At 43.8% G+C, this 22,852-nt stretch overlaps 1 long non-coding RNA gene across 3 annotated transcripts in view; it reads left to right on the forward strand.

Annotated features, from left to right (window-relative positions):
* Window positions 1–22,378, forward strand: part of LOC143828648 (uncharacterized) — a 118,786-nt gene extending 96,408 nt beyond the window's left edge. For all 3 annotated transcript variants that reach the window (XR_013227793.1, XR_013227794.1, XR_013227792.1), the window contains 2 exons: window positions 19,337–19,428; window positions 22,179–22,378. This is a non-coding gene — a long non-coding RNA (uncharacterized LOC143828648). The remainder of the gene's footprint in view (window positions 1–19,336; window positions 19,429–22,178) is intronic.
* The last annotated feature ends 474 nt before the right edge of the window (window positions 22,379–22,852 follow it).

Here is a 22,852-nt window from a genome sequence, read left to right on the forward strand (position 1 = left end):
TCATCTGAAGTAGAAGAAAGGGGTTGGGGAGTACAGTGAGGTAAGGCAAAGGATGGGACAGAGCTTTGCTCTACTTGCCTGCAAGGAGAAAAGTTATGGAAATGGATGGATGTTATTACTGGGTTGATTTCCTAACATGGCTAGTTTTAAGGTAAAGGTAAAGGTATCCCCTGTGCAAGCACCGAGTCATGTCTGACCCTTGGGGTGACGCCCTCTAGCGTTTTCATGGCAGACTCAATACGGGGTGGTTTGCCAGTGCCTTCCCCAGTCATTACCGTTTACCCCCCCAGCAAGCTGGGTCCTCATTTCACCGACCTCGGAAGGATGGAAGGCTGAGTCAACCTTGAGCCGGCTGCTGGGATTGAACTCCCAACCTCATGGGCAGACAGCTCCAGACAGCATATCGCTGCCTTACCACTCTGCGCCACAAGAGGCTAGTTTTAATTGAATATTAAAGACTTGGAGTCAAGGTTTTTAAACTTGCAAAACACCTAATCCAACTCCAGCTTCTTCTTCTTTTTGCACACCACTAGTTGTTAATTTCTGACAGTATTTCTGCTTCCATTCCGTAAAGCAGTGGCAGAGGGAAAGAGGAAGGGTGAGAGAGACTCTGAAGAAAGGGTTGTTGTCCCAACCAAGAGTCGAGTCACCAACCCACAGAGATCTGGTGGGATTGCAACAAATATCCAAGTGACAGAAGACCAGAAGGATCTTTGTAGACTTCACTTGAAGGCTGCATCCCCAGAGAGAGGGAGAGGGAGAGGGAGAAGGTTTTCCTTTACTTAATTAAATTTAGAAATACAATTTTATTGTGTCTAGAGACCATAACAGCACTTTGAAGAGCTCAAGAAGTTAACTGAAATTGAGGCTTTAGCTTGTCTTATATAAATTGCAAATGCAGTCCTAGCCATTAAGGAAAGATCCTTGAAAACAAAATAAGTCTGGATGTTGTTCTGGGTGGACTCCAAAGAAGAGAAAGAAGTTTTGAGAGTTTTTTTGTTTATTTGGTAGCCTCCTCGCACAGGCATTTTTTGTTTTCTTGCTTATTGCTGATTGGTGGTGCTTCCTGCTATTTGACAGAGATCAGTTCACCTGAAGGTGCTTTGGAAGGTGGATTCTATGGCATTTTACCCCAACCCAGAACTGGCAACCCTAACCAAGAGAGTTGGCCAATATTCTTGCCAAACAGGACAACCCCGGGAGTTATTTATAAGCACAGTATTTTCACTTCCTGCCAATTTCTGTACCATCTCAGTGTCTTAAAAGAGTTTTCTGAGCCAGTACTTTCAAACTTAGCTTACTGGAGTTGTAACAGTGCCTAGGAATTTCTGCCCAGTGCCTTCCAGCTCACCTGGCATTTGTGGTTACTCCTAGCCTCCTTAGTTGCTCAGTCTGGACAGTAAAATGATAGGCTTGCCAGAGGTGGAGGTAGGCAAAGAAGAAGGAGCCATGATGAAGACCATATTGAGGAAAGAATGGCCAAGGAAGGGCTCTGTGGCATTCATGGTTGGCTCTCCCAAAGGACATGCATGGGGCCCTAGATACTCAACAGTATCAATCCCCCAACAATAGTCTAGAATTGGGAACAGAATTGCATACATTCAGAACCCTCAAGTATTTGCTGAAAGATCTAGCTAGAAGAATGCTTGATCAATATTCCTCTAGGGGTGTTTTCAGGGCAAAGCTTAAATGTTAAATTGATTTGACGACTTGTAGTAAATAGATGCATTTCACTAGTTGTTGAGATGCAGTTCACTTGTTCAGGGATCACTCCCTAGTTCTCATTCCTGGGTGCTGTGCTATACATAGTCTTTGAGAAATGCTCTCATTCTCATGTCGGTTGGGATGTACATATATATTGATGTTTGATATATTTCAGGCTTACAAGCATGATGAAGTGATTAGGAGGGGTGACCTCTGATCTGGAGAACTGGGTTTGATTCTCCCCTCCTCCACATGCTGGGTGACCTTGGACTTGTCACAGTTCTCTTAGAGCTGTTCTCACATAGCAGTTTTCTCAGAGCTTTCTCAGTCTTACCTACCTCACAGGGTATCTGTTGTGGGGAGAGGAAAGCAGGGTATATTTGAAAAAAAAACACTTCTTCTTTAAATTTTAAATAGATTTAGTTAGCTAACTGAATTCCACTAAAACATCACCACCAGCACAACATGCATATTATAGCCCTTTCTTTTATACCCTCTTAGATTTATTATTAGACGTGATGGTCAAAAATCCATCCAGAGAAATGGAATCACATCACGTCCACTGAGGGGAGCTCGTGTCAAAATCATTTTAAAAACAAAACTCAAATCTGTACATTCAGAGGTGTGTGAACATTAACATATTCGCAATTAATTAGGAATTTTTGAAAGGGTTGGTTATTATTGCAGAAGGTCTGTCTGTCTGTATTTATAATCTCCTATTTCTTAATTGGGGCCCAGTCTGTCACGCTGTTTCTACCCCTTCCGCCTTATCCCTCCCACAACAATCTTGCAAGAGAGATCAGGGTTAGAGATAGTGAGGAGACCAAGGTCAGAGGTTTGAACTCAGTTGACCAGATCCACCATTCTTACCACTACACCAGGCCAGATATATTGTCTGTTATAAAGCTTCAGGGAAAATAGGCTCTGCTGTGTAAGGACCATGTGGCTCATTTGGAAGAGCATCTACTCAGTATGCAGAAGGTTTGTAACTTTAGGTTTAATGAAAGACCTCTCCTTATTACCTGATACCCTGAGGAACCCCTGCCAGTTAAAGAGAATGACAGGACAGGCAGCTTCCTATGTTGATGTAAGTTAGGTGAGACTATTAATAAAATAATGGCTGAGTATGTGAGGGACATGCTGATAGATAATGTCCATATGTGGTCATGATTCCCCATGTTTCAAAGCTGCGCATGGATTAGATTGTGCTCATCTTTACCCACCATTTTTCTTGTTGTGTTAAGGCAGAAGCAGCTGGATTCCTATGGCTTTTTAGGACTACCAACTCCCAGTGCACCAGCCTCTGTAAATGTTTAACTGAAGACCATTGAATCAGACTTAACTTTCAGTCTGAGATCTGAAATTCTGATCTGTACAGGTTATTTTGGCTACAGAATATTGCTTATTAGTGGCTCTGGGATAAAATCATTGATGCAGGCTTTTTGTGCATTTGTATGGTTTGACCACAGGGTGGCACTGTAACCACAGACACTGTATTCCTGTTTACATTTAAAAACAAATGCACATGGATGGATCCCCCCCCCCCCCCCAAGTCTCACAGGGGCATCATCTAACATTTTGCAAGAATGTCTTTTTCAGCATATTGTTTGGGTTGGCAGAAGTATTGTACTGTGCTAAGGTGGCAGAACATAAAGAACAAAATCCTATTAATTTAAAAATAACTCACTTTCTTTTCCTTTTCATTTGTGAGCAGTTTATGATGGCAATCATTGATTTTTAATAATAGATTATTCAAAATCAATGATTGCCATCGTAAACTGCTCACAACGTTTGCAGTAGAGATGCCAGACCCCAGGTGGGATTAGGGGATTCCCCAGTTTTAAAGCTCATAGACCATTTATGCACTGGGAGCTTCACTGCCCCACCTCCCGTGCAGGAGCACAAATTTGGGTTGGATGAGGTGTACCAGGCCAAATGCCCCCCCCCCATATGGGTGCAGGAAGAGATGGGACAACCTGCCATGACTAAAACTCCAGCCTGCAGCCCGGCATGAAACCTCCAGTGCGTAAATGGTCATATGCAGGCAACTGAGATCTGTTCTCCTGGAGAAAATGCCTGCTTTGGAGGGTGGACTTCACCCTCTATATTCCATTGATGTCCCTCTCCTCCCAAAATCCCACTCACTCCTGACTCCCCTCCAGGTATTTCTCAGTCCAGAGCCAGCAACCCTAGTATGCAGAGCAATCCTAACCTGGTCTAATCAGAATCCAACTGAAGTCTCCTTAGTGGGGCTTCCTTCCAGGGAAGTGTTAGTAGGACTGCACTGAGGGTTGTAAAGTTCTAGAAACTGCTACAATGAAATTTCACGCCACATTTTGAAGCAGCAGCAGATTCCAGACTTGTGCTGAAAACAGCACAATAGGTCTCAGCTAATATTGGTTAATGGGAAGCAGTTGTCAAAGTATTTACTTTTGGCTGTCCTCCCTTCCTCTTTTCTACCTTCTAGCAGCAGCTTTGAGACTTCAAAACAAATATGTTGGTCACATATGAACTAAAAGTCACAAGAATTAGGGACCCTCTGAGTGAACTCCTCCCACCTCACTATGGCATCAGCAGAGTGTGAAGGAGCGTCACCATTTGAATATCTCGGAATAATCTAAGGATGCAATATAGGCGTTGATATGCTGAAAGGTTACAGTAGACAGAATGGATTCTCTGCCTCTCGCCCCTGCTGCACTCTCAGATGCCCCCAGTGGTCCATCTAGGGCAGCAGTTCTCAACCGTTCTACAGCGTGACCTCTACAGCAGGGGTGTGTACGCATGTGCATGCACCACTGCTACTCCTGCTCGCAATGCCATGGTGCCTCTGCCACCTCCATCCAGGGGAGCCCAGGAAGCAATGCCCCGCCCAGCATTTCCCAGAAGACACCTTGGCTTGGCTCCGCCGTCATGGAGCTCACCGAGACTGCGCAAATGAGGCTGGTGCCACGGGCGCTGGGGGGGGGGGTGTTGCTTTCTGGGCTCCCCTGGACAGCAGCGCGGAGGAGGCCAGCACCATGGCACCACCTTCGCCCTTCTCCCCTTTCCCAGTGTTCTCTGGGGTCTGTGGCGACCCCCGTGAGAAGGTCGCGACCCCCAGGTTGAGAACCGCTGATCTAGGGGATAAGCGACCCCTAGGAGATTGCTGTGGGAGAGGAAGGATTGTAGCAAATACCCCAGAAGACAGAGAGAGTCCAATGAAATCTGAACATGCTGGAAAATGTAGGATCAACATTAACAATTGGGTATGCCATGGAGTTAATCATTTATGGAAAAAATATCCCTAGGAGAGATGGGATTTGGGACATCAAAGTTTCAGATTGGGACATGGGAAAAAATTTGAATTATATCAGCTGTTAACTGCTGTCAAGCTTTGGTAGGGAAAAGTGGGCAAAATACCCCGATTAGGCTATTGTGATTAAATTTGCATGGGACAAAGAGAGGGAAATATTTTTTCCTGTATTCCTCACTGCAGCAGAGAGACAAAGTGCATGGGGCTTCACAGAAGGAGGATTAGAGTATTCACAGACCTCATGGAAGTGTCCATAAGAGCTGTGTTTTGAAGCTCAGAACTGGCATTGAAATAAAATTAGGGGCTGACTTTTCCACGGAAGAGGGTACTGAACCCTGTTTTAAATCAAGCTCTGTAGGGGCCTATCCTCACTAACTTGCTTGAAATCCTGTGTGCCTTGAGGAATGAAACCAAGGCCAACCTGGTTCAACATTCAGCATAAAAATTCCCATCTCCAGCAGGTGCTAAGTAGCTCAACGAAAATTGTCCAATGGACTATTGATGGACCAGAATTTATCTCTTGCCCTACCTTGTTCAACAGCATATGTAAACACTGGTGGATTTTAATGGATACATTTTAATCAATATTTATGTGGTACTTTATGGGGAACTGTGACAAATGCTTCTACATATGCTACATAAGCCCCAGTTCATTATTTACTGTTATCTTCTGTGAACAACTGGTTTTCTACGTACTCTAGAGCTAAACCTATTATTGAAGAATTAAACAGATGGGGGGAAATGGCGTTCCTATGATGATTCCAAGGAGTTTGAGAGGAATCTGCAGCTGCTGAAATGGGAAGATGATCGTTTAATAGCAGTCACCACTAATTTGATGAAAGGTCTGAATGGAAGAGTTTTTTCATCAAGCAATGTCAGGACCAATGTTGTGGCGAAAATAGAGCATTCAGGAATCAGAAAGGAACAAATGTTCTCCGTTTGGTAACTGTATCTTGTATGTGCAGATATTTAACTGCATTTATATCATGTTATAATTGCTGTTGTGTGCATGCTCAATGAGATCATTGCAGACCTCAGTCCTGAAACTACTTCACATTAACTCGTCCTCGGTTGAGGGCTGTAGGGGAAAGCCTTGACCCCCAACCGAGAGAAAGGGCTTCTCATATTTTGTAGAGAGGTCTTCTTTATTTGTGCTTTGATCCACCAAGGGAGATATGCAAAGCATTTATGAGATTCTAATTTACTAAATGTGGCGGAGAGGTGCAAAAATGAGGCCTCTTCTATTATCTTGGTAGTTTCCCACCCTTTTATTACCTTGGATTCACATATGATAGTTGTAGCTGTATCAGGCCAATATGTGCATTGATCTTTCGTGCTTATGATGTTCACCTTGAGAAATGTGAATGATATGTTCAGGACACAATCTGATGACAGTGTTTATATGCTGCTACTCCAACAAGAAATATCATTTAAGATGAGAATGTTCACCACTTGGGTCACTTCTTCCACATATCTGAGACAGTGAGTTGTGACTCGCAAAAGCTCATATTGAAATAAATGTTGTCAGCCTTAAAGCCTTCTATTTTATTTTGCTCTAGCGCAGTAGTTCTCAACCGCCCTAATGCTGTGACCCTTACAGCAGGGGTGGCAGCGGCGTGGCACACACATGTGCACATGCTGCCGCCACTCCTGCTCAATGCAGCACCTGCCGTGGTGCTGACCTCCTTCATGCAGCCTTGGTGAGCTCTGAGGCGGCACAGAGGAGGCCAGCACCGTGCCACGGCTGCGGCCACAGCTGCTCCTGCTCGCCGTGGCGCTGACCTCCTCCATGCAGCCTTGATGAGCTCCGAGGTGGCGCAGAGGTGGTCAGTGCCATGCTGCCACCATGACCACCAGGAATAGGCTGAATGACCCCTCGAGGGGTCGCAGCCCCCACCTTGAGAACCACTGCTGTAGCAGATTAAATGGCTACTGCTACACCTCGGCAATGAAGTTGGGAGAGATGGTCCTTCAGGTCTGTGGATCCCAGGACACCTGAGGTTGTAAAAGGGATGGTCCCCTGAGCCTTAGTCAGTATCCTGTAGATATTATAACTTCATAATAATATGAAAGAACAACCCCATACATTATAACAGCCTAGTCTGGAGGTTTCAGAACTGAAAATCATCACGGCCAAGTAGCAGAGTCCAAGAGGAGAGAATCTATTCACAAGCTACATCTGAAAAGAAGTCCTTCTCATAATTCCATTTACTAGATCCTTCAATTAACGAAATAGGATCTAGTAAAACTCTTCCACCGAGTTAGTTGAGTTCAACACCCCTACACCAAAGCAGGCAGAAATAGGACTTCACATTGGCTACATCATGGCCTGACATCTATAATTTGACAGACATCTAACACTATAATCCTTTGCACAATTTCTTTTAAAATATTGTCCTCTCCAAAAGGAACCAGTATTTACTTTTGGCCAACTATACCTAGGGTTAGGCTGTATAAACCCACTCATTACTGAGAGAGAAGGAGAGAATAGCTGGTTTTTTATACCCTGCTTTTCATTCCTGAGGGAGTCCCAAAGTGACCTATAAACACCTTTCCCTTCCTCTCCCCCCAAACAGACCCTGTGAGGTAGGTGGGGCTGAGAGAACTCTAACAGAACTGGTCTATGATAACAGCTCTAAGAGAGCTGTAACTTGCCAAAGGTCACCCAGTTGGCTGCATGTGGAGGAGTGGCGATTCAAACCCAGTTCTCCAGATTAGCGCCCACCACTCTTAACCACTATACCACGCTGGCTCTCAAACATAGAATCATAGAATTGGAAGGGGCCATGCAGGCCATCTAGCCCAACACCCTGCTCAACACAGGATCAGCCCAAAGCATCCTAAAGTATCCAAGAGAAGTGTGTGTCCAACCTTTGCTTGAAGAGTGCCAGTGAGGGGGAGCTCACCACCTCCTTAGGCAGCCTATTCCACTGCTGAACTACTCTGACTGTGAAAAACTTTTTCCTGATATCTAGCCTATATCATTGTACTTGAAGTTTAAACCCATTACTGCGTGTCCTCTCCTCTGCAGCCAACAGAAACAGCATCCTGCCGTCCTCCAACTGGCAACCTTTCAAATACTTAAAGAGGGCTATCATGTCCCCTCTCAACCTCCTTTTCTCCAGGCTGAACATTCCCAAGTCCCTCAACCTATCTTCATAGGGCTTGAACATAATCTTACACAAAAGGTACCTTCTGCTGGTTGAATGGCGCTAACATATTAATTAATCGTGTAGTTTTGAATCTTATTTACCATTACTGACTGTACGTGCTCTAATATGCTCCTTAATTGCTTTTTACAAAACCTGTAATTTAGCAAAAACAACTGCCTTATTAGAACAGTTTTCCATTCAACAACTACTACCCAAGTTCCATTTGTTTAAAACATTTCCTTTCATATTGTTTAGAATGCCCAGGGGGCTCCCATGAAAAACTAATTAAGTTTGTACATGATATTTTGCAAGAAGAGGAGTTTGAATAACTCAGTATGAATCCTGAATATAAAGGAAAAACAGTGCTGCTTGTCTTTAAGTCCTGTAGTAACTCTCAACCCAGCAGCGTGGCCAGATGTTCTTTTTCATCTGCTAATAATGGCACACTTATTTGCCTTCATGAAGTATCAAGTGGCCAAGTGGCCTTTTTACTTTTATGACCACAAATGCTGCTGTTTACCCAGCTTATCCTTAACTATCCCTGGTTAGTACTTAGATGAGAGACCTCCAAGGAAGTCCAGAGTTGCTATGCAGAGGCAAACCACCTCTGTTCAGCACTTGCCTTGAAAACCCTACAGCAGGGGTGGTCAAACTGGGCTCATGGGAATTGTAGTCCATTAACATCTGGAGAGCCACAGTTGGGCCACCCCTGCCCTACAGGGTAGCAGTAAGTTAGCCACAGCTTGATAGCACTTACCACTACCGTATGTCAGAAGCTTGGTAAATATTTAACATTTCCCGGAAACATAGAGTAGGAAGTATCAGAAACTGCTGAAATTTACATCTCAGACACTGTTACATATATTTATTCAATAGGTCTTTCCCCCTATTACATGGACCTTTCCCTTTCCAGTTGTTACTTCCTCTGCGCTTTTTCTCTTGTGCTGTGCACATTTAAGGAGGGGTTGCATCCCATGGGTAAATATACTGAGAAGCTAAACCATATGGCTGGGAGTCTTTTGTATAAGTCAAGATGCGCATAGGAGCAAGTACTTCAGACTAGCAAAAGTGCTTGAAAAAAACTGATGTTAACCAAGAGAGAATGTGATAGAACGACGTACCTTTGAATGAGTCATAACCATGGCATTGTACTACAAGACCTTTATATGGGAACCACTCAGGTCTATTTGTTTATACGTGAGAACAACATATTAAGTAACCCTGAACCTTTAACAACAGAGCTCTTGTCTCTAACAAGAACTGATGGAACAATCCACAATTTTTGGGGGGGTGGGAGGGTCTCATTTCCTCAGCAAAACTTGGGAGGCCGACAAGCTATGATTCTTAAGAATCTTTCTGCTAGGAACCTCCTGTGAGGCTTTAAAACCCAACGAAGGCCGAGTTAATTGTCCTCCTCTCCTTGCCCACACCCATTGTGCCCTTTTATTTTTCTTTTTGGAGAAACAGTGCATTGAATGCTTGCAGTACCTCAAGCAGAACTCCGATGTGATCTCTTTTAGATTGAGGATAACCCACTATTTCTGGAAGGGTTTGGGGAATGGGTTTCTGAGACATCCACGGAGACACGCACACATAGGAGTATAAGGCAGGAAAAGAAATGTGACCCATTTGGCCTTGAGATGCAAGTTTGTCATATGGAGCCCAAGATAAGGTAAAAATAAAAGATAAAAGTATAGAAAACTGTTTCCATCAACAGTCACTAACAATACTATCTTCCTTGCCTATCAAGATGGGTCGATGGTATCACGGCTGAAACTCTTGCAGGCCGCTCCATGTTTTCTGAATCGGAGGTTTTGATATTTACAATCAAGGGACTCTGGTTTTATGAGGGCTTTTGTACACGACTGACTTCTGTGCTATTAAGTGCTGGCATCGAAATGGATTTGTCACAGCATTTCAGCTATCAGCTAAGTCAATAATATATACCTTTAAGATCTGTGTAGTGCTTTAGAGTGTTCAAAGTGATAGGTCCTTAGCACAAGAAAAACACTAAAAGTTAAGTCGTGGTGGGTTTGTTCCCATTCAACCTTTCTTTTTTCAGAAGAGCCCTGCAAGGCATTTAACAAAAGAAATGGGAAAGAGAGGTGGGTGCATGCAGGCCAACAAGGAAGCCTTGCTGCTTCCCCCTTTGCTCTCATGCGGAGTGGCTGATGGGTCATTGATTTAGATTTGATTTGATATATGGCAGTGCTTCCCTTCCCTTTTCAGAGCTTCAAAATGGTGACGCCGGAGAGGTGAAGAGCCAGCCTCCTCCGTATCCTTTGGCTAAGCAGACCTTAATCGAAACTTCTCCTGACAAACATAATTCAGATTGGCCATGGTGAAAATGGTAGAACTGCTTGTTCTATCCCCCACCCCTGAGTAAGATTGATTCAGGTGGGTAGCTGTGTTAGCCTGAAGCAACAGAACAAGTTTAAATGCTTTCCCCATACTTTGCCAGGGTACATACTCAGCTATCTCAGTCTCTCATTTCAGGCTTTAATTCCCCCCTCCCCTTATGGTGAGCAAGCAGAGGCCTGCTCTCAGTCCTACCCAGAATGCAACATGGGGGCCAAGTAGCAAGGGAACGGGTTGGGCAAGATTTTGATAAATTAGCTGGTTCTTCACATTGGATCCAAAACAATGGGCTGTATCTGCTGTAGACACCCCAGATGTGTTATATATTGGCTATGGGGAATCTACTCCAGTGTAAAAGGAAACGTTTCCAAATATACCGTTCAATTTCCCACTGAGACCAATTATCTTAAATATTTAAATCTCACTGTGATTTTAAAAAAAAGATGTAAGATTTAATTTATCGGATAGAAGTGCTATTCATTCTCTAAGGATTTAATTACAGATTGAGCTTTTGGTATAGGGCAGAGGGTGTGCCACATGCAGCCGTCTATACAGACTTGATTAGATAATGCTCATGAAACATAGTTTTCACATTGCTGTGTTTGAAAATAAATTCATCATTGCCCATTTGGCAGAATTAGCCCAGTTCGAAAATAAATGTTTAACTCGCCCATACGTATATTTGAAATAATACTTTGAGAGTGTTAAAACGATCCCTTCGGTGAACGTCTTCCAAAACATTAATATCTTTTTATTTTTATTCTTCTGTGCAAAAAAAAAAAAAAGTGCGCTTAACTATGTTTCCTTAGAAAATCACTTAGTTTAAAGTAATTCTTTCTCATAAATGTTGGCAGAATTTAAATATGCAAAGAGGATCTAAGCACCAAACTCCTTAAAGAATAAAATAGTTCCACTAAGATGAGAAACAAACTTCATATAGAAAGATGATAGTCCTAACTAACTGTCTAACTGTTGTTAGGCATTCATTCAATTCATTCTGGAGGCAAGCTGGGAAGTCTCCGAGCTGATCAGGATGCTGGAGGAGAATATTTGAAAAATATCGGGAACTTCCCAATCAATGCTAAATATATCTCGCATCTGGTGCCCCCTGCTGGATATTCTTCATATGTTTTTAAATCATGCACTCTACAGCAGTGGTCCGCAACCTTCCGGTTGCTGCGGACTGCTGCTCCGGAGTGGCGGGAGACAGCGGCCCGGGGCCCTGCGCACGCGTGGCAGCCCCTGCGCAAACGAGCATGCTCAGACTGCCGCACACGTGCATTTGTGCCCGGCAGGGGTGCATGCGCGGCAGTCCGCGCATGCGCGTTTGCGCTGCCGCCATGCCGGCAGCCACGGCTCCCTCTCCCAGCCCCTCCGGGCCACCAGCAAATCGGCCGCCAAAGCGGCCGATTAGCTTGCGGCTCGGCAAGCTTCTCTTCCCCCCCCCCCCCGAAACAAGAAGCTTGCCGGGCTGCAAGCTAATCGGCCACTTTGGCAGCCGATTTGCTCACTGCCTGGTGAGCTTCTCACTTCGGGGGGGGCGGGAAGAGGGAGCTACGGCCAGTGCCAAGGCCTTCGCGGCCCACCACCGGGCCGCGGCCCGCGGGTTGGGAACCACTGCTCTACAGTTCACCCATATTCCAACAATAAACATGCTTCGAGTTGCAGCCAGAATCAGAATTTCATACTTTCTAGACGAATCACCATTGCCTCACCCTTCATGTCTTCCCCTAGGTTTAACGTGCATTATAGAAGTGAAATTAGTATGTATAAATTTCCCATTAGCTTTCTGGATCTGATGAAGGTAATATTATGTCCAGTTAAATTAAAACTTGGACACTGGAAGATAAAATCTAGTTGTTAGAATGTCTCACTGGGAGCTGGGAGAACTGGGTGCAAGAGAACTGGGTGAGGGACCTTGAGCCAATCACTCTCTTTCAACCGGACATACCTCAGAGGGTTGTTGTGAGGGTAAAATAGAGAAGTGGACACTACCCTAAGCTTGTTGGAGAAAGGGCAGGATACACATGCACTAAATAAATCAATAAGAAAATAGTCAGTCATAAGAACTCTGTATAGGGAAGACTTGATAGGCCCCACAGCACCCTTCACTAGGCAAGAAGGAATACAGCTGCCAACCTCCATCTTTATTTCTGGTTCACTTTAAGCAAGAATGGTTAGGCCAGGGAGCCTACCCTAAAAACTTGGCATATCCGAAATAGGCCAAACCTTGGCTCCTCGTGTGGTCAGTCTCACCCAAGAGACTTTCTGACTGTCACAAGAGTGATGAAATTAATCTGCACAAAGAAAGGTTTGGGCTTTCTGTTCTTTTCCCCACCCTGGCACAACAAAAAGAGAGGACTAGACAGCACCTGGCTAGTGGCTAATCTTGTCAACAACCTTCCGCATCTGAAAGTATTGTTTCCCCTTAATGTCTCTTCCCAAAGAAGTCATCCCTCTGGTAGCTTCTTCCTGTCCTTAATTGCTGGTACATCAAATTCCCATCCTGATGGATCCACCATGCCTAGGCATACCTCCTGGTTCAAAATGCAAATATGGCCGATGCCTCTGACCCAACCAGAGCATTACATCAACTTTAGAAGTCCCCCAGTAAATGCATTAAGGTTTCTTTATCAAAGCCCAGCTCACCCATTAGCTAAGTCTCCGCTTCTTCAGTATTGCCCAATTAATCCCATCAGGGCATTGTTAAACGGCTGCCATGCCCTACCCTAGTCCCCAAGGTACAAATCTGGCTATAAAAAAGGAACAGAGAGTAGCTGTCTCTGTTCTCATTTTTGGCTTTCCACACACATAACCCAACTTGCAGTGGACTGCCTTTCTTCTGGACCTCCTTTGCGTCTGATGGTAACTATAGCTTTCTTTGACCCAACATCTTAACCCCGTATTGCACCTGATCACCTCTCTTGTTTCCTCTGTGTGTATGTGTTAGCTTAAATTTTATGTCTGTTGTTAGGAACCTTTTTATTTTGTTTTTGAATAAAAATACCTTTTATTAATTTCTAAGAACTGCCTCTGCCTTTTTGGCCATGTACTACCTCCATATGCATTGGTGGAGAATCCTGCTCATTGCCCCTCTCATAAGGCTTTGTCTCCTAGAATTTCTAATACCCTCATCATAAATTCAAGAGACAGGTCTATTTCAGGTAATAGATTCAACTCCAGTAGCACATGAGAGACCAACAAGTTTTCCACGACATAAGCTTTGACTCTTGAAACTTATACCCTGAACATCCAGAGTCTACTGGACTTGAATCTTGCTCTTCTACTGCATACCGACATGGCTACCCACCTAAACTGGAGAGATCATTGCCCAACTATTTCCAGTATATTTGCTTTGCTCTTCTGTCTTTGTTAAAACTAGTCTTATTGGAAAGAAAAAAAGTGAACAAGCCTAGGAAGGCTGAATCTGCCCAGGCAAGCCCAATGCCATCAGATCTTGGAAGCTAAGCAGAGCTGGTCCTGGATAGTATGTCAGTGGAAGACCTTCAATGATTTGAGTGGTAGTTCCTCCAAAGAACACTAGGGGTCATGACATGGAGGCAGGAAATGGCTAATCTCCTGGTTACACTACAGATGCCATATGATAGATAAATCAATCTGAAGTAAGTCATATGTTGTTCAATGGGTTAATTTCTAGAAAAGCACCTGCAGGCATATAGATGTAATTATGAGAGACAACTGCCAAAGCAGTGGCCTATATCCAACCAAATTAAGAAAACTTAGTGCTTAATTTTTTTTTAAAGAAGTGGTGACAATTTCCTCTGGTTCTCCCCTCCCATTACCAGCTCTCCACTATACTGTTTGTGAGGATCTCCTGACACCCAGAAACAAAGTCCCACAAGTAGATGATCAGCAGGAGGGTAAATCAACAGAAATTGTCACCTTTCCTTAAGAAAACATAAGGGCATGTAAATTTTCTTAATTGCGTGGTTGGATGTAAGCTATTATCTCAAAGTTTTCTTAGTGGTCTCAAAAAATAATCAGTGGTTTAGAAAAAGTCAGTTCCTTAATTTGAGACACAGTGGGAAAATGTCAATAAGAATTAACTTCATCTTAGAGAACTGAAATTCTAGAAAGTATTTTAAAGGCTTATTTCAGCTAGTGGTGTGCATTTCAATCTTCTCTCCCCCTTCTACTTTAATTTTATTTAAATTTCAGAAAGGGCATGATTACTGTTTACATGAACTTTCAGGAATACGGATATCCATCCAGCCTCCAATGTTTCTTACAGTGGGGATTCTTGGTTTTCCCCCTTCCCCTTTGAAAACATGGGGCACCCTATTTGCATGCCCATAGAACTGGACCCCCGGGCGCAATGATTTAGAAACCTTGGGAGTTCTTTTGAGGAGATACGCCTGCAGCTACTGCAAATTTGATGCCTCTGCCTCAAACTCCTCCCTCCGAGACCACAGAATTGACAAAAAGGCAAAATTTTCCATTTGACTTTAATGGCACCATAGATTATTATGGCACCAAATCACCATTATTTGGATTGCCAAATCACGATTTGGATAAGGCTTAGACAGACCGCTTAGTGAAAGGAAGGGTGATTTGGTTTGGATATGTCTGAAAAGTACCCGAATCAGCATTGATTTGGGTTCATTTAGGCATAGCCGAACCGAGTCCCTTTTAGTCAAACACGTGACTTTGGAACCAAGCCAAAATGCTGGACTAGAAATTACTATGGCCACAATCCCAGAAAGTGAATCACACAGCCTTTTGTTGGTAAAATGGTACTTCTCCTTAGATGACAGATCTGGCTGGTAAAGATGAAGGACAAACATACACTCTTTGGAGTATGGAGAGCCAGTTTTGTGTAGTGGTTAGGAGTGCGGACTTCTAATCTGGCATGCCGGGTTCGATTCTGCACTCCTCCACATGCAACCAGCTGGGTGACCGTGGGCTCCCCACGGCACTGAGTAAGCTGTTCTGACCGGGCAGTGATATCAGGGCTCTCTCAGCCTCACCCAACTCACAGGGTGTCTGTTGTGGGGAGAGGAATGGGAAGACGACTGTAAGCCGCTTTGAGCCTCCTTCGGGTAGGGAAAAGCGGCATATAAGAACCAACTCTTCTTCTTTGCCTGTCTTCTTCCTTCCTGAGATTAACAGCACCCCAAGAAGGGTAGTTAATTTGGAAATAGCATGGAATCATACATGAACAGTCCTCCAAATGCAACACATATGTCTGTCTGTCTCTCTATCTACACTGAGGTAGTTTTGACTTATATATGGTCTTCTATTACAAAAATAGATTATGCTGCAAAACCATCGGGTTAGCTTTTGCAGAAAGAAGGTACTCGTTTTTCTTTTATTAGTTACCATATCAAATACTGATATTTCCTTATATCAAGCCTTGAGCCTTACTCTTTCCTTTCTGCTGGCACTGTCAGTGATTTCCATTTCTTTTTATAGAGTATTATTCATGAGCTGTGGTTTCCTGTGAAGCTGATCTTCATCAAACATGACCTTTCTGGGGGTTTGCCTTGCTCTGCTATAAATTAAATGTGAGGAACTTGGTTTAAGATTAGCTGTGGTGTCAATCAGAAATCCTTTCTATCACATCTGCTCTGTACAAGCCACAGATTGGACATTAGAGAACTCAGCAGATGGCAAAAACTTTGAAGTCAACAGACTAGTAAAGAACTTCTGTTTGCGACACTGCAGTGACCCTTTTTGAAGAAGACTAAGATGAGTTGGCTTTTATACCCCACTTTTCACTACCAGAAGGCGTCTCAAAATGGCTTACAATTGCTCTCCCTTCCTCTCCCCACAATAGATACCCTGTGAGGTAGGTGGGGCTGAGAAAGCTCTGACAGAACAGCACTATCGGGACTCTGACTAGCCCGAGGTCACCCAACTGGCTGTATGTGGAGGAATGAGGAATCAAACCCGGCTCGCCAGATTAGAAGCTGCCACGCCAAGAAATCTTCAATGGAAGAAAGTTATGTTAAAAACACAGTACAACCCATTTGCTGATTTCAGGATAACTGGTGGTGTGTGCCTCACAGATGGTGTCTGATGGAGAATAACTCGCTTAAGATATGAAGCATAATACCTCAGAGTGAAATGAGTTTACTCTGGTTGGATACTACAAACTTTTGTTCTGCAAACAGGAAAGAAGGCTATTCCCCGGTAGGCTATGCCAGGGACCATGAAACCCACATTAAGTGGATAAATATCACATGAGATGGGGCTGTAGTGAGAAGGACCATCTCGTGAGACTGGAAAGGAAGCTTGGTACGATCCAACACTATTAATTTAATGAATGAGTCAATGCTGAATCTCATATCAGGAATTTGCATTATCCACCCTGCAGTTCTCACAACCCAGTCGTCCCGAGTTTCTCATTGCCCATGTGTGTCTCTATTTTATTTACGTAAGAGGCACTTCTGTTTCGTATTATATTTTGACACTTCACCAAAGTGTTAGTTTATGCATTCATGCTACTGAGTTGCATTTCCCCCGGTTATCTTGAATAAATCAGGTTCCTGGTTAGGTGAAGTGTCCTAGTGTACTTTTGTACCCTAATGATGCTTAACAGTCAACAACGATACTTGACCACCAGCTCAGATTTTCAGAGCCAAGGTTCCTGCTGCTCAAAGGTTGCTTCTTAGGGACAATTTACACATTATGAAGTCTTCATGGCAGCAACGAGGACTTTCTGTTGCACATACACTTTGAGTTCTTCACTGAGAACTCAGTTCCCGGATATGTGAGTGCCCCATTCAGATCACTACCAGTGAGCATCCACAGAGGAGTTCAAACATAGTGTAGGGGCACATGCGATATTCCCACAGTGTTCAAAAATTACAATTGGTCTGGATAACCAGTTTGGTATAGTGGTTAGTGGTGTAGTGGTTAGGAGTGCGGACTTCTAATCTGGCATGCCAGGTTCGGTTCTGCGCTCCCCCACATGCAACCAGCTGGATGACCTTGGGCTCGCCACGGCACTGATAAAACTGTTCTGACCGAGCAGTGATATCAGGGCTCTCTCAGCCTCACCCACCCCACAGGATGTCTGTTGTGGGGAGAGGAATGGGAAGGCGACTGTAAGCCACTTTGAGACTCCTTCGGGTAGGGAAAAGCGGCATATAAGAACCAACTCTTCTTCTTCTTCTTTTTCTGGATAACATCCTGTGTGAACAAAGTCAGTGTTTTCCAATGTGTTTCCAGAGCTGAGGAAGAATCATGAAATCATAGAGTTGGAAGGGGCCATATAGACCATTTAGTCCCACCCCCTGCTCTGGGCAGGATCAGTCTAATCCTTGATAAATATCTGTCCATCTTGTCCTTATTCAAAGATAGCTACAGAGAATCTGTGAACTGGCACAGGATGCAGCGATGCTGTACTCATTCCAAAGAAGATGTTCAAAAATTACACTTTCTTTGTGGTGCCTGCTCTTTTCACTCCCTTGAATTGCTGACTTGTCTGCAGTTTACAACAAGTAATATTTTGAATGTATTATGGTCTGGTGGCATTCATGATCACATCGCCAGCCAGGCTGCAGCTGCTTTTGTTGGGGTTGATGGGTGTTGTAGTTTTTTAGCCTTCTGATTCAATTTGGGAGCTTGCAAATACTACAGCTCCCAGTCAATCCCAGCATAAATTCATGCTGGTAAAGGCTGGGAAGAATAGTGTATAAGGAGACAAGCCCCAATCAATATAAAGAACTACAAGAGCCAGTTTGCTGTAGTGGATAAGAGCAGCAGACTCCAATCTGGAGAATCGAGTATGATTCCCTACTCCTCCACATGCAGTCAGCTGGGTGACCTTGGGCCAGTCACAGTTCTCCAAGTGCACATTCAGCCTCACCTATCTCACAGGGTGTCTGTTGTGGGGAGAGGAAGAGAAGGCCCCTTTGAGGTACATGAAGTTTGCTGGGTGACCTTGGACCAATTTCAGATCTGCCAGGGCTCTCTCAGCCCCACCTACCTCACAGGGATGGGAATTGTAAGCTGCGTTGAGACTCCTCCGGTTGTAAAAAAGCAGGGTACAAAAAACAAAATAAAACCAAAACCCAGCTTTTCATTTCCCAGAATAGTTTACTCACTTTTTTTAGAAAGATAAGGTTTGTATATTGGGAAGATGGATGATATGGAAGGTGGACATGTGTGTTCAGTGTGTGTGTGTGTGTGTGTGTGTGTGTGTGTGAACCTGCACAGAAGTTCCTTAGACAGTAGGGATCGAGGTGGCAATTTGAAAACTCTGAGGTAAAGTGTGTGCTCATGTGCATGACATAACAAGCATATATGTGAGAACACAAGTATCATGAAAGGTTTAATGTTTCTATCTTTAGAAAACGCCTATGCCTTCTCCAGGGACCTTCTGAGGGCAGCTTGCGAAATAGAAACGATACAACTTTCACATGATTTTCTGCAAAAATCAAGACAGCATCATCCAAGCAACTCTGTCTGCCAGTCACAAAGCAGGAGGCTAACAGCGATGCACGCAGTTCGGTTAACTCATAACGAAGTCATTTTGAAATCATTGAGAACTTATGTTTATCATGACAAGTGTCTCATTCCACGGCTGTCAACTGAACTTCAGTTAATTGCGTCTGAATTGCCAATTTACTGGCCAGACGCAGGTGCACTTACCTTTGAGAAAGTGGTTAAGGCCAACGTTAATGTTCTTTACTGCCCAAATCGATGTTAGAAATATCAGATTGTGTTTTGAAAGGAAGGTGATTTTTGTGAAGAGGCACAGTCAAAGTGCAGCTGGGCTTTCTGTCATGCAGAGATAGAAGCTGATCTAGAACATGTGAGGCATTTCTGCTTTGCTTTCATTAACGCTTTAATATAATTACAGGAACCAGTGTTGCAGGGCAAGAAAAGGCAGAGCGGTTTTTCCTGATGTACCTGTATAAATGAAGGTGCACAAAGCTAATAAATACTTAACAGGTAAAAAAGAACTGACTGGCGCTGTTAAGCAAGCATTTAACAAATAATTTCATTAGACAGCTCGTCTTTTTAGCTAAGCACTGTAGGCTGTGATAACTGTCTTATTAGCTAAGTGCTTCTGTTGTTTTGTTTTTACAATGAGGTCAATAAAAATATGGAAGAACTGCTCTTTGACACGGGTTAAGTAAGTGAATAAGGATGTTTCAGAAATTGTTGAGGCAGTTGCCTCACCCACTCAAGTCATGCTTCTGACCTGACCTGGACCTGCATGTCTCTGTTGATTAAAGCAGAAGGGTTGGTTTTTATATCCCAGTTTTCACTACCCATAAGCGTCTCAAAGTGGCTTACAATTGCCCTCGCTTCTTCTCTGCACAACAAGCATCCTGTAAGGCAGGTGAGCCTGAGAGAGCTCCGAGAGAAACTGCTCTGTGAGAACAGCAGTATCAGGGCTGTGGCAAGCCCAAGGTCGCCCAGCTGGCTGGATGTGGAGGCACGAGGAATCAAACCTGGCTCGCTAGATTAGAAGTCGCCACTCTTAACCACTATATTAAACTGGCTCCGTCAAAATAAATAAACCTCAATGGAGGTCCACTCTCAGAGTTTCTAAGGTTATGTCTAGCTTGTTCCTGATTTTATGGGCTATCCTGTCATGTTTCTTAACAGTGTTCCTTAATTTTTGCCATTTCCTTTCCTCTATCATCTTGTGTTAGAACAGAGTATGAATTCATATTAGTTATGAATTAGAACTCCATGGTATTGCCATCTTTTAATGCAATATGGGGATTTTTAGGGGTTGTATTGTTTTTACTGTTTTACTGTGAACCACCGTGAATCTCTTTGAGAGCGGTGATATACAAGTCAATAAATAAATAAATAAATAAATAAATAAATAAATAAATAAAATATGAATGCCAGTTTTGCAGGGCCTTTTGAAATGCTGGTTCCAACATTGCAGCCAGCTTGGTGTAGTGGTTAGGAATACTGACTTCTAATCTGGTGTGTTGGGTTTGATCCCCCACTCCTCCCCCACATGCAGCCAGCTGGGTGACCTTGGGCTTGCCACAGCACTGATAAAGCTGTTCTGACTGAGCAGTGATATCAGCGCTCTCTCAGCGTCACCTCCCCTGTTGTGGGGAGAGGAAAGGGAAGGCAAATGTAAGCTGCTTTGAGACTCCTTTGGGTAGAGAAAAGTGGCATATAAGAACCAACTCTTCTTCTAATCTAAAATGAAATGTGGTATATAGGGCATCTCTGGTCCTCCGACTGCCTTTCTGGAACATCTGGACAAAAGAAGAAAGATGGCAGGGCCAGTGGTGTGTCACCTTTATCCCAAATGGCTGTGCAGACAATGGGACATGAAGGAGGGATACAGTGTGAAGGAAGTAAACACCCAAATGAGAACCCTTCATTCACTATTTCCATCATGCAAGAGTTAGTGCTCTAGCAGGATTATGCAATAGGAAAGATGAAGTGAAAAAGTTATAAGAAGAAAAATCTAATTAGAGATTTAATGTCTCATTTAACAAGCATTATTTCCTGTGGAATATTGTGTTTTAAAGTCTGTGGAATCCAGCACTGAAATGATTTTTTCCTCCTCTGAGTGGTTGCAAAGGCACAGGATGAACAAGTTGTGCATAAAGTTTGCCCTTTTGCCTTTAGCTTTGCTTTAAAGTTCAGCTTTGTTTAGAAATATCCAGTGGGCATATAGGTGTTGAGACCTAGTAATATGGGTGCTTTCAGTTTACCAAGACAGTTGTAACTGCGGAAAAAACACACTTTTTCAAGCTAAGAAGCAAGCAAAATGGATATGATTGCCTTGGCATTTCCCTGATGGTATATTCGACTTGTAATCACTTGTTAATGTATATGTAAAATACATTTTTTCTGGCATTTCTCCTCAAGAGAAATCCCCAATTAGCTAAAGGAACTAAAATGTATAGCAGTTCCTTGTGGTCCCACACATATCTAACTTCCTGTACCAACTGCAACTCCCTTTATCCAGTTTTCCCATTCACCCTAAGCTTAGGGATGCTAGCCTCCAGGTGGGACCTGAAGGTCCATCAGGGCCCTGACCATAGGCCTGGTGGAACTGCTCGGTCTTGCAGGCCCTGCAGAATTGGTTAAGGTCCCTCAGAGTCCTGACCTCTCTTGCCAGAGCATTTCACCAGGCCAGAGCCAAGGCCAAAAAGCTCCTGGCTGAGGCTAGTTTCACCTCCTTTGGGCTGGGGATCCTGTGCAGATTTTGGTCAGATGATCTTAATGTCCTTTGGGGAGGATAGAGGAAAGGGCGGCCTTCTATGGCATTGTACCCTACTGAGGTACAATGTGTGTCCTCCCCAGGCACCATCCCCCAAATGCCAGGAATGTCCCAACCTGAATATGGCAACTGTACCCCCATCATCCTCCCCCAACAACAGCCAGGGGGCCTTGGCAACTCTTCCTGAATTATGTCTCCACCTTTACTGTAAACAGCTCCTTTGAGTGCTAGCATGGTATAGCCATTAATAGTGGAGCGCTCGAATTTGGTGAGCCAGCTTTGACTCCCCACTCCTCCAAATGCAGCCAGCCAGGTGACCTTGGGCTAGTCACAGTTTTCTTAGAGCTGTTCTCACAGAGCACTTCTGTTAAGAGTTCTCTCAGCCCCACTGACCTAACAGGGTGTCTGTTGTGGAGAGAGGAAGGGAAAGGTGTTTGTAAGCCACTTTGAGACTCCTTCTGGCAGTGAAAAGTGGTGTCCTCTTTATATGCAGGTATCTGGGCACTTTGTGGGCCAACAGCACTGGACAGAGAAGGCAGACACACCAGCCTCTTCCCTGTGCAGAAACGAAAACAAAGGAGACGAAGGACAACCAAGAATAGGCAAGAAAAAAGCTCATTTAGTGAGATTTTTTTAATAAGTGAATAATTATTTAATAAAGTGATACCGTGTTAAATAATGATTTATGATGTTTATACATTACACATTATATATTTTTGGTTGGCCTTTTTGTACATTGGGCTTTTTCTATTGGCTTCCCTGTGCAGGGCAATAAATACTAATCTAATGTGCTGAAGTAAGATGATTCAGCATGCCTGGGCATAAAGGGGGTGGGGTGCTACATTGATCTAGATGTGCGTAGATGTTACCTCCCTTGTCTTAACCTGGGAACTTCTCTCTAACCTCCTTGTCTCTGCCTGCGCCCTTTGTGCCTTGCTCCCCGTGGCTCTTCAAGGAGCAAGGCACATCTGCAGATCTCCCTCGCAGAAGCTGTGCCATCTTACTTCCACACACCCATTAGCAGATTAGCTGTCACTTCCAATAGACAATTGTCTTCTCTAGATTAGGCTTCTCTCTCTCTCCTTTATACTGCAATGTGGATTCAAATTGAATCTACCTCAATAACTGTATGTTTTACCTTTTTGCAATGTAACTCCTTGGAGTTTA

Source organism: Paroedura picta, chromosome 2 (assembly GCF_049243985.1).
Source record: "Paroedura picta isolate Pp20150507F chromosome 2, Ppicta_v3.0, whole genome shotgun sequence".
Lineage (NCBI taxonomy): Eukaryota > Metazoa > Chordata > Lepidosauria > Squamata > Gekkonidae > Paroedura > Paroedura picta.